The following is a 16583-nucleotide window of genomic DNA, read 5'->3' as shown; positions in this document are numbered from 1 at the left end:
TTGAAAAGCACTGGGCAAGATAAAAGGAGATAAGAAGCAACTAATTTTAAGTATTGTATCTGTCAGTACATTTTCAAAAAACCAAAAATGATGTGAAAACTGGATGTCTTATGGGGTTCATGTTGTCAGGACATGCTGAGATACAGGGATGCTGGATTTGGGAGGTGTCGTCTCATTCATCACTTTACATCTACCTGATAGGACAGATGGAGTCACAGTTTAATGTTTTATCTGGAAGATTTTATTTCATTTAGGGCAGAGCTCCTACAGTATCACAGGGGATTGTCAGCCTGGATTTGTGTACAAGCTTCTGACATGCTTCTCATACATATGATCCTCTGCCTTAAAGCCAAAGAGTGCTACCCTCTGAACAGGGCTGGCAAGGAAAGGGTTGGTTTGAATAGCTACACATGATATGGCAGCTGGACGTGCACTGAGTGAACAAGCTGCATTAGACAAATTATCCCTGGAAATTTAGCCTTGAGTTTGGATCTGAATTTTGCTCTGGGCTTTATTTAACTGATCCGCTGATGGTAATGATGGGCTTTTCAATCTCCATATCGCCGTTTAACTTTATGCATGGATGACTGAGAATTTTCATTTCAGCACTCCTGGTAAATTTATATCAGGTAATTCATTCCCTCCTCCCAGCCCAGGTCTAGGTGTCAAGCCTCAAGCTGAGGAAGTGGAATTTCCCAGTTTGCTTTCTCAGCAAGCACTAATAGGGTCATAGCTGACAGATATTTTGCAATAATGTTTATATGGAGATTGATTTCTCAATTAAGGAAGTCATTATTTAGAATGTGAACAAATACTCAGGATAACAATGTCACTGATGCTAAAAGATTGCTTGTGCAGTTTTTCACTGTCATTTAGACAGACATCTTGCAGAATGTGTTTGTTAAAAAAAATGCCTTTTGTCATTACTGATTGTGCTACTGAGTCACTTGCAGCATCATTGATATATCCCACATCTTTATAACAAGGAATTGGTTTCGCTTCCTCTCTGGCATAAATGTCTTCCCTATGGTGGGTTTGACAGCTTCACTTTTATTGTCAGAGTCTATACTTTGATAGCGAGTTTTGAAAAGATTTGTAGCTCAGGCTGAGGTTCTGGCTGTATGCTTGCTCGCTGAGCTGGAAGGTTCATTTTTAGATGCTTCATCATCATACTAGGTAACATGCATATTTTGAACTGTCACTGCGTTGTGGGCTTTGCCTCCAGTAGGGTATTTGTTCTTGATGCGCTAATGACTAATATAACATTGAATTGGACATGGATAATTGTTATGGCCCAAGTCAGATCCCTCCTCAAAACATTTTAAGAAGGTACCCTAAACCCTAACATTTTCTTATTTTAATGGTGGATGTGAAGTGGATGTTCCAGATGTGATGCAATTGGTCAAACCACCGAGCTTTCTGCAAAACAGAATTTATTTTCACACTATAGTTGAAACATGAACAAAAGAAAATGGAATTTGGAATAACTTAACGACTGGAAAAATTAACCGACCCGATAAAGTCACTATTACTAATTAACTGTTCCAATACAGTAATATCCCATAAACACACCCCATGAAAACAAAATAAAATCAAACACAGATTCTTACAGGTAGGTGGGAACAACATCCAGAGAGATTTCAGAAAAAAGTCAGAGGAATCCTTTACTGAAGATTGCAACTCTCCTGGATTCTCACATCTTGTGACTGTTACATCTAAAACAAACTAAAAAAAAACCTGAATTGGGAGGACTGGCATCTCTCCTTCCATTGTTAAACTAGACTCTTCAGTACCTCTGCCTTTTTTGACCTCTTTTCAAGGAAAAGGATAAAATAACTTTTTTAAAGAGACAGCATCATCACAGTATTATGGTGTTGAAGCGTTCAACAGAAGTGTACCACAGTGACTGAGATGTAGTTCTATTACTGTCACACAGACACGACAGTGTCTACGTTAACATTCAGGTATCTGGTCACAAACAGTTGCTTGCTTCCATCAGTGTTTCATGCTTCAAGTGACTCCCAATAAGATGGAAACTGAGATTTTTCATACCTTCAAGACACAAGCTATGATACATAGATGATATCATCATAACATTTCTGAAAGATCTGCTAAATACAAACCTGAGATATTACATAACAAGAGGTAGATTTAGAACCTCATTTTGGCAGGGATTTCTGCAGTTGGACTCCAGAGCTATTGAAAATTTTCATTGGGATGGCCAGTTTTTCTATGACTCATGGATTAGAGATCCTTCGAAGATTTGCATACTTTGGTACAGATACAGGAACAAGTGAGATTAAAAGAAACTTATTCCTGCCTCTATCTGAATTTCATGTCCTCATGACTGCCCAATTCCAAATCAATTTCAAGTTATGTCCTCTGTCCATCCACCTTCATCCCCACAGCATCTTGTAATCCCTTTGTCAACTCATGCCCATCAGGATTTTCCCATGCGCATTTAAATTAAAAAAAAGATACCCTGGAGTGACTTTAAGAGAATGTACAATCTTTGTATACATTGGTTAAAATATTAGAACTGGGAATGAGGAAGGAAAATATGCGCTCTTCATGAATGATATTGAAATAGCTAACAGTTAAGTTGTAAAAAGGATCTTGGCTTTTTAATGAACTCATTGTTCTGTACAAAGTCATAGAGTAACATAGCATGGAAATGGGCCCTTCAGTCCAATCAGTCCATACTAACCATAATCCCAAATTAAACTAGTCCTACATGCCTTGTGCTTGGACCATAGCCCTCCAAATATTTCTTATTCATGAATTTAACCAAATGTCTTTTAAATGTTTTGACTGTAGTTGCATCCATCACTTCCACTAAAAATTCATTCCATACGTAAGATCATAAGACCATAACACAGAGGAGCAGAAATTAGGCCATTCAGCCCATTGAGTCAGCTCCGCCATTCAGTCATGGCTGATACGTTTCTCAACCCCATTGTCCTGCTTTCTCCATATAACCCTTGATCCCCTTGATAATCAAGAACCTATCTATCTCAGTCTTAAATATACTCAATGACCTGGCCTCCATTGCCTTCAGTGGCAGTGAATTCCATAGATTCACCACTCTCTAGCTGAAGAAGCTTCTCCTTATCTTTGTTCTAAAAGGTCTTCCTTTTATTCTAAGACAATGCCCTCAGATCCTAATCTCTCCTACCAATGGAAACATCTTCCCAACATCTACTCTGTCCAGGCCATTCAGTATTCTGCAAGTTCCAATTAGATCCCCCCTTCTCCTTCTAAACTCCATCATGTGTAGTCTCAAGAGTCCTCAAATGTTCCTCATACATTAAGCTTTTCAGTCCTGGAACCAATTTTGTGAGCATCCTCTGAACATATTCTAGGGCCAGTATATCCTCACTGAGATACAGGGCCCAAAACCATGCACAATAATCCACATATGGTCTGACCAGAACCTTATTGAGCCTCAGAATATATCCCTGCTTTTATTTTAAGTGCTCTCAAAATAAATGCCAACATTGCATTTGCCTCCCCAGCTACTGACTCAACCTGCAAGTTTATCTTGAGAGAATCTTGGACTATAATTCCCAAGTCTCTTTGCACTTTAGATTTCTGAATTTTCTCCCCATTTAGAAAATAGTCCATGCCTCTATTCTTCCTACCAAAGTGCATGACCTCACACTTTCCCACATTGTACTCCATCTGCCATTTCTTTGCCTACCATCCTAAACCTGTCTACATCCTTCTGCAGCCTCCCTGCCTCCTCAATGCTAGCTGTCCCTCTGTCTGTCTTTGTATCATCTGCAAAACTTAGCCAGAATGCCGTCAGTTCCTCCATCTCGATCATTAATGTATGACCATTGTCTGTGTAAAAAAGTTGCCCTTCTTGTCTTTCTCCTCTCATCTTAAAAATATAACTTCTGGCTTGAAATCACCCATTCTACAGAAAAGATGCCTGCTATTCACCTCATCTATGGCCCTCATGATTTTATAAATCTCAACCTCTTATGGTCCAGTGAAAAAGTCCCAGATTTCCCCAGCTTCTCCTTATAACCGAAACCCTCCATTTCTGATAACATCCTGGTAAATCTTTTCTGAACTCTCTTCAGCTTAGTAATATCCTTCCTATAGAAGGACAACCAGAACTGGACAAGTACTCCAGAAGAGCTCTCACCAACATTCTGTACAACTTCCACATAACATCCCAACTCCTTTTGTCAAAGGCCTGAGGAATGAAGACTAGCATCCTAAATGACTTCTCAACCTCCCTGTTCACATATGACACAAACTTCAAAGCACTATGAACCTGAACCTTCAGCTTTCTGTTCTACAACACTGCCTGTATGTACCTGAACCTCTATCTCGCTCTGTTCCACAACACTACCCTTATGAACCTGAATCCCTAGCCCTCTCTGTTCTACAACAGTACCCCTATATACCTGACTCCCTAGCTCTCTCTGTTCTACAACACTATCAGGACCATACCATTAATTGTCTAAGTCCTGCCCTTGTTTCACCAAAATATAATACTTCACATTTATCGAAATTAAACTCCATCTATCATGACCTAATTGAATATATCTCTGTAATCTTAGATGACCTTCTTCACTGCCCATTATTCCACCAATTTTGGTGTCATCTGCAAACTTATTAACCACGTCTCCTATATTCTAATCTAAACCACTGACGTGTTGACTAACAAAAGTGGACCAAGCACCGATCCCTGTGGAACACCGCTGATTCCAGGCTTCCAGCATGAAAAACAACCCTCCACTATCACTCTCTGTCTCCTGCTATTAAGTCAATTTTATATCCAATTGACAAGCTCAACCTGAATTCCATGTTATCTAACTTTATTAATTAATCAGCATTTTCAAGGGCTTTACAAAAGTCCAAGTAAACAATGTCTATTGCTCTGCCCTCATCAATTTTCTTGATGACTTCCTTAAAAAGCTCAATCAAGTTTGTGAAACACAATTTCCTTTGCACCAAGTCATGCTGACTGTCCCTAATCATTCTTTGCCTCTCCAAAGACACATCAATCCTATCTTTCAGAATCACCTTCAACAACTTAGTCACTGCCGAAATCAGACTCACCAGTCTACAATTCCCAGGTTTCTCCTTACATCCTTCCTTAAGCAAAAGCACAACATTAGCCACTCTCCAGTCCTCTAGCATTGCACCCAAGTTATAGATGTTACAATTATTTCTGCAAGGGACCCTGCAATTTCCTCCCTAACATCCCACAAACTCCCGGGATACGCGAGGTGAGGTCCCGAAGATTTAACCACGTTTATATTTTCTAAGACCTCCAGCACTTCCTCTTCTGTAATGTGAATTGTTTTCAAAACATCAATATTTATTTCCCTGAGTTCTCTGGCTACCATTTCTTTCTCTGTAGCAAAAACTGATGTGAACTAATCATTTACTATCTATCCCATCTCTTGCCCAACCAATGCCAAATCATTCCCTAGTCCACCCGATGGCCCCTCATACTTTCTCAATATACATGGCTCAGCTTTGAGCCCAGAACAATAAACACATTAACTTAGCTGAATTTCCATTTTGACAACTGAAGTGAACTGTTGATTTTGTTTTATAAACCTCCTTTAAATGGTTATAATCTGTTGCTCTTTCCATTATCTCTTTTGTCCATATGTTAGTGTTATTTGGACAAGATCAAGGGTTATGAAGCATTTCAAGCCATCTTTATTGATATTTTAATGGCCCAAAGTTATAATTGTGAGGTTTGAAAACTTATTATGTTTTGAGAGTGGATCTTCAAATTCAAGGTGAATGAAAGAGATCATTGCTCTGCGATCTGCCTGAAGGTACCCCTGAGAGGATGTTTGTCAGAAAGTAAAAGAAGGCTAATTTTACTGTGGGCAGTGTGTGAGGTATTTGCATTTGGAAAGAATGACAGCAGTCTCTGAATTACAATGGGTAAATTCTGAGGCTTTCACTGTTGCCGAACAGTGTGGGAGGGAATTGGATTGTAAACAGTTGTACTGCAAACATTCTGTGCACTTGCAAACTGAAAGGCAGCACATCTCAGCTCTGTTGTGATTAATCATGACCTCCCTGCTGGTGTAGCTGCCTCCCAGGGTGGTCCCCCAACATAGTGTCCTCTCAGCCCTCAAGATCCTCAAGGCAAAGCCTGGAGTGGTCAGGAGCTAGGGCGGACTGGAGGCTGGGTGCCAGCATGATAAGGCTTGGAAGACCACTGTTCTGGACTTTTACTTCTGCAATGCTGGACATTTTATTTTCTATTGTCTAAGATCTAGTAACGAAAGAAGCTGTGCTTAGATACCTTTGCACCTCAGGTGGCGTTGTAAGTGGCAATATATAAACTTTTCAGTGCACTCATATTAAGTATATGCGACAATAAAACTAATTAAATTCAATCTTCAACATTGAGAAGAGTTGGGTATGCAAGTTAACTTGATGTGTATTCAAACAATCCCAGAGAGAGAGTCTATCAGGCTACCTCAAGATACACTGTCAGGTTGCAGCCAGCTCTGTCTGGCACATGCAGAAAACTATCAACATATATACCCTGGTGAACAAATAACCTTACACTGTTTGGGTTTAACTCTCATAAACTAAAGAGAGAGAGAGATCTTCTATTGATGTGAAGCTGGAAAAGCACAGCAGGTCAGACAGCATCCGAGGAGAAGGAAAGTCAATGTTTCAACCTGAAATCCTTTGTCAGGTTCTGACAAGGGGTTTTGACCCAAAATGTTGCCTTTCCTGCTCCTCGGATGGTGTCTGACCTGCTGTGCTCTTCCAGCTCACATCTGTTGACTCTGACTTTCAGCCTCTGTAGTCCTTACTGTCTCCCAGAGATCTTCCATCCTAGGTCTTTTTCTTATCATGTCTACAGGAATATGTTTATACTGTCTTGCCTGCTCTCTAGGCTGATACATTCCTGAGGGTGCACAAGGTTTCCCTCCCATCAATTCTGCTGATGTGGGCTCTTAGAATCTTCAAGGTTTATGGCTGCTAAAATATGCCTTACAGTCCTCCCTTGTAAGGTTTTGCTTTCATCCAATGGTAACCCCACTCATAGCTCTTACTCAGTTCTTTATCTCACAGAAAGTAACCTATGTTAGGATATTACTGCAAAAACTCACAGATCTGTCAGGATAAAAAACAGAATTCTGAATAAATTCTTACTGCTTTCTTTAAGGCAGATGCTCATATCAACGAATGAAAGTCTACATTTTTTTTAATCAAATAAGTTTGCCATAGACTCTGGGGATAGCTGTGAAATTCGTGAGATGACTCTGTCATGGATTAGCCTGGGTATCACCATGCCACTGGCAAGGGGTGAGATTGGGAATTTGGAACCTTCATGGCAGCTCTAATGGGTACAGGAAATGACTCATTCTGTTGGCATCATGCTGCATTGCAAACCTGCCATCCAGCCCACTGAGCTAGCCTATTTTGGTCAGTACATTGAATATAGGAGTTGGGTTATCATATTGTGGTTGTGCAGGACATTGGATTGGCCAATTTTGGAATGCTGTGTTCAATTCTAGTCTCCCTGCTATAGGAAAGATTAGATTAGATTACTTACAGTGTGGAAACAGGCCCTTCAGCCCAACAAGTCCACACCGACCCCGCCGAAGCGAAACCCACCCAGACCCATTCCCCTACATTTACCCCTTCACCTAACACTACGGACAATTTAGCATGGCTAATTCACCTAACCTGCACATTATTGGATTGTGGGAGGAAACCAGAGCATCCAGAGGAAACCCACGCAGACACGGGGGGGATGTCCAAACTCCACACAGGTGGGAATTGAACCCAGGACTCTAGCGCTGTGACACAGCAGTGCTAACCACTGTGCCGCCCACTTGAAACTTGAAAAGATTCAGAAAAGATTTATGAGGATGTTGTCAGGATTGAAGGGTTTGAGATATAGGAAGAGGCTGAATAGACTGGGGTTATTTTCCCAGGAGGCTGAGATGTGACCATCATAGAGGTTTATAAAGTCATGAGGTGTATGGATAGGGTAAATAGATAGGGCCTTTCTTCCCAGAGTAGGGGAGCCCAGAACTAGAGGGCATAGGTTAAAGGTGAGAGGGGAAAGATATAAAGGGGACTTAAGGGGCAACCTTTTCTCGCTGAAGATGGTTCATGTATGGAATAAGCTGTCAGAGGAGGGGGTGGAGGCTGGTACAAATACAACATTTAAAAGGCATTTGGGTGGGCATTTGAATAGGAAGAGTTTAGAGGGACGTGGGTCAACTGCTGGCAAATGGAATTAAATTAATTTTGGATATCTAATTGGCATGGACAGGTTAGAGGGTCTGGTTCCATGTTGTATAACTCGATGACTCCATAACTACAACACTGTCCTTCTTTACTTGACCATAACATGCCATTATTTGAATGCACTGGATGTGATTCAACTTGATTGTGTGCCTCAGAAGGTGTGTTTGTGGATTAAAGATCACACAGCAGGACACCGACAATTTAAGTTTAGCCCCAGGAATGAGCAAATATTTTGCAGTGCAAAATAATGCATTTTCCAAGAACTGCTTTTCTGGTTTCAAGGAAATGATATTGAAATCAAGAGCTAATAGTACACAAAAAAGAAACTGGTTCAATTGAAAATTTACACCACATCTTACAGAAGGTACATGAGAAGGAAAAAATGAGGACTGCAGATGACCCTGGGTATATTGTAGATGGAGAGAGTAGTTTGGCATTATTTATGGTGACAGGTTGCATGGAGTGAACTCATGTTCCCTTGAGTCTAATAATTTTACTGAAGGAGCAAATGATTGCAGATGCTGGAATGTGTACTGAAAACAAAAAAAATGCTGGAAATCACAACAGATCAGGCAGCATCCATGGAGCTGTTTTGAGATAAGTAAACAAAACTGCTTTTAGGGGATGATAGCAGCAGTGCCAACCACTGCGCCACCTTGCCACCCAATTATATTGTAATACATGTTCAAAACGCACAAGGCACCGTCTCATTGGTTAATATTTAAAAATCTTATCGTCTTATACGGGAGCGAAAATGAATTTTGAGAACTTTTGAGATTTTCTGGAGGGTTCCTTTTTATTTGATTTTTAGAGGCTACTTGCAATTCTTAGTCACTCAAAATGTTGAAGTTGTTGCATGGTAGGAGCACCTTCTGTATTTGTGTTGTTGGATCAAACATTTGAACTTGCGCAGAAGCAAAACTTAGAGTAATTTATCAATACCTTCAATAATAAACTCTTTATTAAACACAAAACTACACCAGCAGGCTAAGATAAAAGGTAGGGAGGAGGGACTTGGGGGAGGGCGTCGGAAATGTGATAGGTGGAAAGAGGTCAAGGTGAGGATGATAGGTCAGACTGGGGCGGAGAGGTCGGGAAGAAGATTACAGGTTAGGAAGGCGGTGCTGAATTCGATGGATTTGACTGAGACAAGGTGGGGGGAGGGGAAATGAGGAAACTGGTGAAATCCGAGTTCATCCCTTGTGGTTGGAGGGTTCCTAGGCGGAAGATGAGGCTCTCTTCCTCCAACTGTCGTTTTGTTGTGGTCTGGCGCTGGAGGAGTCCAAAGACCTGCATATCCTTGGTTGAGTGGGAGGGGGAATTGAAATGTTGAGCCACAGGGTGGTTGGGTTGGTTGGTCCGGGTGTCCCAGAGGTGTTCTCTGAAACGCTCCGCAAGTAGGCGGCCTGTCTCCCCAATATAGAGGAGGCCACATCGGGTGCAGAGGATGCAATAGATGATGTGTGTGGAGGTGCAGGTGAATCTGTGACGGATATGGAAGTTTCCTTTGGGGCCTTGGAGGGAGGTGAGGGGGGAGGTGTGGGCGCAAGTCTTGCACCTCCTGCGGTTGCAGGGGAAGGTGCCGGGAGTGGAGGTTGGGTTGGTGGGGGGTGTGGATCTGACGAGGGAGTCACGGAGGGAGTGGTCTTTACGGAATGCTGATAGGGGAGGGGAGGGAAATATATCCTTGGTGCTGGGGTCCGTTTGGAGGTGGCGGAAATGACGGCTGATGATGCGCTGTACATGGAGATTGGTGGGGTGGTAGGTGAGGACCAGTGGGGTTCTGTCCTGGTGGTGGTTGGAGGGGTGGGGCTCAAGGGTGGAGGAGTGGGAAGTGGAGGAGATGCAGTGGAGAGCATCGTCGATCACGTCTGGGGGGAAATTGCGGTCTTTGAAGAAGGAGGCCATCTGGGCTGTGCGTTTTTGGAACTGGTCCTCCTGGGAGCAGATGCGGCGGAGTCGAAGGAATTGGGAGAATGAGATGGCATTTTTACAGGGGGCAGGATGGGAGGAGGTGTAGTCCAGGTAGCTGTGGGAGTCGGTCGGTTTGTAGTAGATGTCCGTGTTGATTCGGTCGCCTGAGATAGAAATAGAAAGGTTGAGGGAGGGGAGGGAGGAATCTGAGACTGTCCAGGTGAATTTGAGGTCAGGGTGGAAGGTGTTGGTGAAGTGGATGAACTGTTCAACCTCCTCGTGGGAGCACGAGGCGGCGCCGATACAGTCATCGATGTAGCGGAGGAAAAGGTGGGGGGTGGGGCCAGTGTAGTTTCGGAGCCCCACCAATCTCCACCCCACCACCCCATCAATTTCCATGTACAGTGCATCATCTGCCGTCATTTCTGCCACCTCCAAACGGACCCCACCACCAAGGATATATTTCCCTCCCCTCCCTATCAGCATTCCGTAAAGACCACTCCCTCCGTGACTCCCTCGTCAGATCCACACCCCCCACCAACCCAACCTCCACTCCCGGCACCTTCCCCTGCAACCGCAGGAGGTGCAAGACTTGCGCCCACACCTCCCCCCTCACCTCCCTCCAAGGCCCCAAAGGAAACTTCCATATCCGCCACAGATTCACCTGCACCTCCACACACATCATCTATTGCATCCTTTGCACCCGATGTGGCCTCCTCTATATTGGGGAGACAGGCCGCCTACTTGCGGAGCGTTTCAGAGAACACCTCTGGGACACCCGGACCAACCAACCCAACCACCCTGTGGCTCAACATTTCAATTCCCTCTCCCACTCCACCAAGGATATGCAGGTCTTTGGACTCCTCCATCGTCAGACCACAACAAAACGACGGTTGGAGGAAGAGAGCCTCATCTTCCGCCTAGGAACCCTCCAACCACAAGGGATGAACTCGGATTTCACCAGTTTCCTCATTTCCCCTCCCCCCACCTTGTCTCAGTCAAATCCATCGAATTCAGCACCGCCCTCCTAACTTACAATCTTCTTCCCGACCTCTCCGCCCCAGTCTGACCTATCACCCTCACCTTGACCTCTTTCCACCTATCACATTTCCGACGCCCCTCCCCCAAGTCCCTCCTCCCTACCTTTTATCTTAGCCTGCTGGACCAACTTTCCTCATTCCTGAAGAAGGGCTTATGCCCGAAACGTCGATTCTCCTGTTCCCTGGATGCTGCCTGACCTGCTGCGCTTTTCCAGCAACACATTTTCAGCTCTGATCTCCAGCATCTGCAGACCTCACTTTCTCCACAAAACTACACCACACAAGGAAAGCATTCATTTCATAGATATCACATTAATTTTTAAAGTTGGTACAAGACAACAGGCATAAGTTAGCAACAGAGCAATCCGTGGCTGAGTGCCACAGTGGGAGTGTGCTGGGCTCATAACTCAGGGTTTGATGGATCAAAACCATCCTCTGGTACTCATTTCCCCTTTCACAGCTTTCCTGTATAACAGTGCTTTGTTCTGTACCTTTCCTTTGGGGCAGCATGGTGGCTCAGCGGTTAGCACTGCTACTTCACAGCAGTAGGGCTCTGGGTTCAATTCTAGCCTTGGGTGACTGTCTGTGTGGAGTTTGTACATTCTCCCTATGTCAGCGTGGGTTTCCCCCCACAGTCCAAAGATGTGCAGGATAGGTGAATTAGCCATGCTAAATCGCCCATAGTGTTTAAGGACATGGAGGTAAGGTATGTTAATGAGGAGTAAATATAAGGTAGGGGGGATGGTTTACTCTTTGGAGTGTTGGTGTGGACACAAAAGGGCCCATTTCCACACAGTAGGGACTCTATTAAAAAAAATCCATACAAAACCCTTTTCTTGAAATAATGGCACAAATCTCTAAATGCTAAAAACCATCACCCTAACCACAATTTCAACAGATTAATAAGGTTTTGTTATGATCCTTGCTGATGGAAACTTTCCAAATGAGAAACTAAACTTCATTCTGCACTCAACTCTGATGCTTTCTGAATTAAAATGAATTGAAAGATCTTGCTTATCAGAGATCCTTCTGAATTGAAAGCCAAGCCTTACATATCTACCTCTCATAAACCTAACCGTATACACAACCTTTCCTTAACATTGAAAGGATTTGCAGTCACCTGCTCTCTAACAAACACGGATTAAGTCACTGTTCCAGAAGGGCTTTCTGACCTTATTTCTTCTTGCAAAGAAATGGCATCACAGAAGCAAACAGCACCCACCTGCATCTACTCTGAAATCTGAATTCCAAAATTAATACTAATGTAAAAATCACATAACGTTTAGTGAACGATTTATCCCATAAACAAATCTGGAACATTTTAACGAAGCAGTTACTACTCCTTGCAATGCATCACAGAATACTACCATGATTTAGTTTAACTACCAAAACACAATTCATGACAATAGGATATGATACATATTTTTTCTAACTGGAGTACAGCTGAATTTATCCAGTCTTAAACTAGACATTCCGTGTACATTTGTCAGGAATTCATCATCTCAGTATTTGAAGCTTGAGGTGATGTGGCTCAGTGGTTAGCTGCTGCCTCACATTGCCAGGGACCCAGGTTCAATTCCACCCTCAGGTGACTGTCTGTGTGGAGTTTGCACATCCCTGTGGGTTTGCTCTGGTTTCATGCCCACAGATATGCAAGTTAGGTGGTTTGACAATGATAAATTTCCCATGGTGTCAAGGGATGTATAGATTAGGTGGATTAACCATGGGAAATACAGAGTGGGGGATGAGTCTGGGTAGGTTGCTCTTTGGAGGGCTAGTATGGATTTGACAGGCTGAATGGCCTGCTCCCATACTGTAGGGATTCTATGATTTTCTCAGATCCTGGTTAGTAATGATGGATCCAAAACTGTTCTCTTTCCTTTTCAGCTCCCTTCTCCGTGCACAGCTCCTTTGCTGTCCCTATTGTCCTCCACAACCCTCTTGGTAGCACCATTCTGCTCTGATAACACTCCTCTCACACCCATCTTACTCCACAACCCTCATGTAGCCACCTCCGCCCACAACACATACACTCCGCCACTGCCCACAGATCGCAGAATGGGCTGGCAGATTTCCCACTCCTGGGGAATGCTGGCCTCCAAACCCATCCTTGTCTAAAGGCTGATCCCCATTGCAGGAACAGATCAGCACAAATTCCAAACCCGGCCCACACAAACGCTGTGTGCACAGCCCAGAACATTTCAGAAGCCAATCTTCCATCCATGGACTCCATTTAGACTTCTTGTTGCTATGGAAAGGCTGTCAACATCATCAAAAGATCCATCCCATCCCAGAAATGATCTCCTACAACCTCTTCCATTAGGCAGAAGAATCAGAAGATAGGACAAAATTGCTATTGAGGCTGGAATCTGAACAGAAAACAACAAATGCAGGAGATCACCATCCATGGAGACAAAGTAGGTTTATGTTTTGAGTCTCGATGACTCTTAATCAGAGCTGAAGTGAAATGTGAAAGGGGCAGCATATATGCTATGATTGCAGGAATATAGTATGGATACACAAGATACAGAAGCTTAAAGACCTGTGCTTACAGGTTCAAGAATAGCTTCTTCCCTGCTGAATGGACCTCTCTAACTTCAAAGTTAATGTTGATCTTGATTTTGTGCATGTCCTGCGCAGCTGTAACCTTGTGTACCTCACTCTGTCTAAGCACCCTATGATTTGTATGTCCTTGCTTGCTATGATCTGCCTGTACTATTCATAAAACAAAGCTTTGCCCTGTACTTAGGTACATGTGACTACAATAAATCAAATCGCATCAAATCAGGTGGCCCTCAAGCACTTGGTCTCACTGGCAGTCTCTCAGCAGCTGACCAGTGTGGTGGTCTCTTGGCCCAGTGTGGCCACTGCATGGACTTCCATCCTCAAGATGATTCTAGAGCAGTCTACTGGCCTCAAGAGCCTCCAGCTGAAGCCTCCCATAGTCTGGATCAAGGTCCCGCACGGATGAGAGGCTAGGTGCTGGTGTGGATTGGGTTAGAAAGAGCATTATTCTGAATTTTTATTTCTTTACTTTTCTAATTTATTCCTATGATCTGTAATGCTAGACATTGTATTCCTCTTTCTTCCTAATGCCTTTTTCCCTAAGGATTTGTAATGAAGCATCTGTACCTGGGTACCTTTGTACCTAAGATGCTGCTGTAAGTGGTGACTTGTGAGTACATGTGACTACAAAGCTAATTCTAATTCCATTTCTAATTCTATTTCTAATTCTATTTTGATTCATAATTCTAATTCTAATTTCATTCCTAATTCTATGTCTATTTCTGTTTCTAATTCTATTTCTAGTTCTATTTCTAATTCTAATTCTAATTCTAACTCTCATTCTATTTCTAATTGTAGTTGTAATTGTAATTCTAATTCTAATGTTATCACTAGTTCTAATTCTAATTCTAAATCTAATTCCAATTCTAATTCTCGCCCTAGTTCTAATTCTAATTCCCTGCCATCACTGGCATACACTGTTCACTTCTCCTCCATTCACAGCTCGCTGTTCTCCTTCAGCTGTTGTTGATGCACTTCTAATTTGAGCAATGAGGAACAAACTAAGTTGTCCAGAAGCAGTGTGAGAAAAATAAAGTGGTGGCATCATGGTTATATCACTAGGCCAGTAATTCAAAAGTCTAGCCATATGTTCAAATATTCACCTTTGCAGATAGTGAAATTTAAACTCAATCAAAACTGGGAAATAAAAGACAGTGTTTTTCTAATAAGTCCATGTAACCATTGCTTTAAAAACTCATTTAGTTCTCAGTGTCCTTTCAGCAAGGAAATCTACCATCCTTACTTGGTCTAAAGTAGACAAGCAGGAGGCTGGAGGAATACAGTAAGACAGACAGCATCAGGAGGTGGAGAAGTCACTGCTTACCTGATCTGGCCCGACATGTGACTCCAGACCCACAGCAATGTGGTTCACTAAGCCATGTCATGATGCCCATGAATGATTAAAAAAACAGTCTTTTTTTTCAGGGACACAAGGAATAAACACCAAAATCATAAACAAAACAAAATATCATCCAATTAAATGTCTAGATTAGATTGGTGCTAGAAAAGCACAGCAGTTCAGGCAGCATCCGAGGAGCAGTAAAATCGACATTTCGGGCAAAAGCCCTTCATCAGGAATTAATAGCCTATTCCTGATGAACGGCTTTTGCCCGAAACGTCAATTTTACTGCTCCTCGGATGCTGCCTGAACTGCTGTGCTTTTCAAGCACCACTCTAATATTGACTCTGGTTTCCAGCATCTGCAGCTATTGTTTTTGCCTCATCCAATTAAATATCAATTATAACATCTCTATTGACAGCACACTCCCATCGCAACATGCTCTTTATCTTGGGTCACCAGCTACAGATGGAACAGGCACAGAAAGCCAAAACACCCTCACCACTTCACATTATATTGAACTGGGTCATTTCTCATGAACAGACTCACAAAGGGAATCTTTGACTTGCTCCCTTCCCTCCCTCCCCCTCTCAAAAACCTGAAAATGAAGTGCAATCAAAAGTCAAGGATTAGCCCCTTCAACCTGTAGGAATGAGTTGCAACCACCAATTACTTTGTACATGATTGAAACCTTGTGCTTATTCCAGTTGCAAAACGTGAAAAGACTGCTCCATAAAATAAATTGCACCTCCAATGACCCAATTTCACTTTAGGAATTAATCATTTTTTGATATTTCTACTGTATGGACTTGGCATGAGGCACTAACTCTCACAAACTATTCTGATCTTCAAATCATAGTTCAAAAAAGTTTACATTTCACTGAAGAATGATTGATGTTATGTATGCATTTGGGATTGTCTGATTTTAACCTAACCTGCTTAGCTGGTAATATAGATGATTGGATACTGTCTCTTGATTTATAGTCCAACCATGTTACTCTCTTGCAATTTCTGGGAAATATGATATGGACCAGCTCAACAGAGCTTCTAAATTCTGTAACTTGATCAGAATAGAGGCGTCATTTCCATCTGCTTAGAATGTGGAACACACTAGCAAGTAGGATAGTTGATTTGAATGGTGTTGATGTATTTAGGAGGAATCAATAAATATATAAAGGAGCCAGAAACAGGAGGGTATGTCAAATGCCCAACTCTTGTTGCCATGTTCCAAACAAAGCTATTTATTTGCAGACAAACTGAGGTGCCATTCAAACATAAAGGAAGTGGCAAACAAAATAGGTGTAGGAGGTGGATGGATTGGGCTAAATAATGACAGACATAATGAGAAAGGGGAGAGAGAAAAACTGAAGGCTGATGTCAATATTTGGCTGAATTGGGAGAATACTTAAATCTGAGTCAGATAATTGTGGGTTCCAGGTGCACCTTCAGAGAAGGGCATTTCC

The sequence above is a fragment of the Chiloscyllium plagiosum genome, unplaced genomic scaffold (genome assembly GCF_037043375.1).
Source record: "Chiloscyllium plagiosum isolate Xiang-an unplaced genomic scaffold, Cpla_swu_hap1 HiC_scaffold_11, whole genome shotgun sequence".
NCBI lineage: Eukaryota > Metazoa > Chordata > Chondrichthyes > Orectolobiformes > Hemiscylliidae > Chiloscyllium > Chiloscyllium plagiosum.
Note: the sequence above shows the minus strand (reverse complement) of the source record.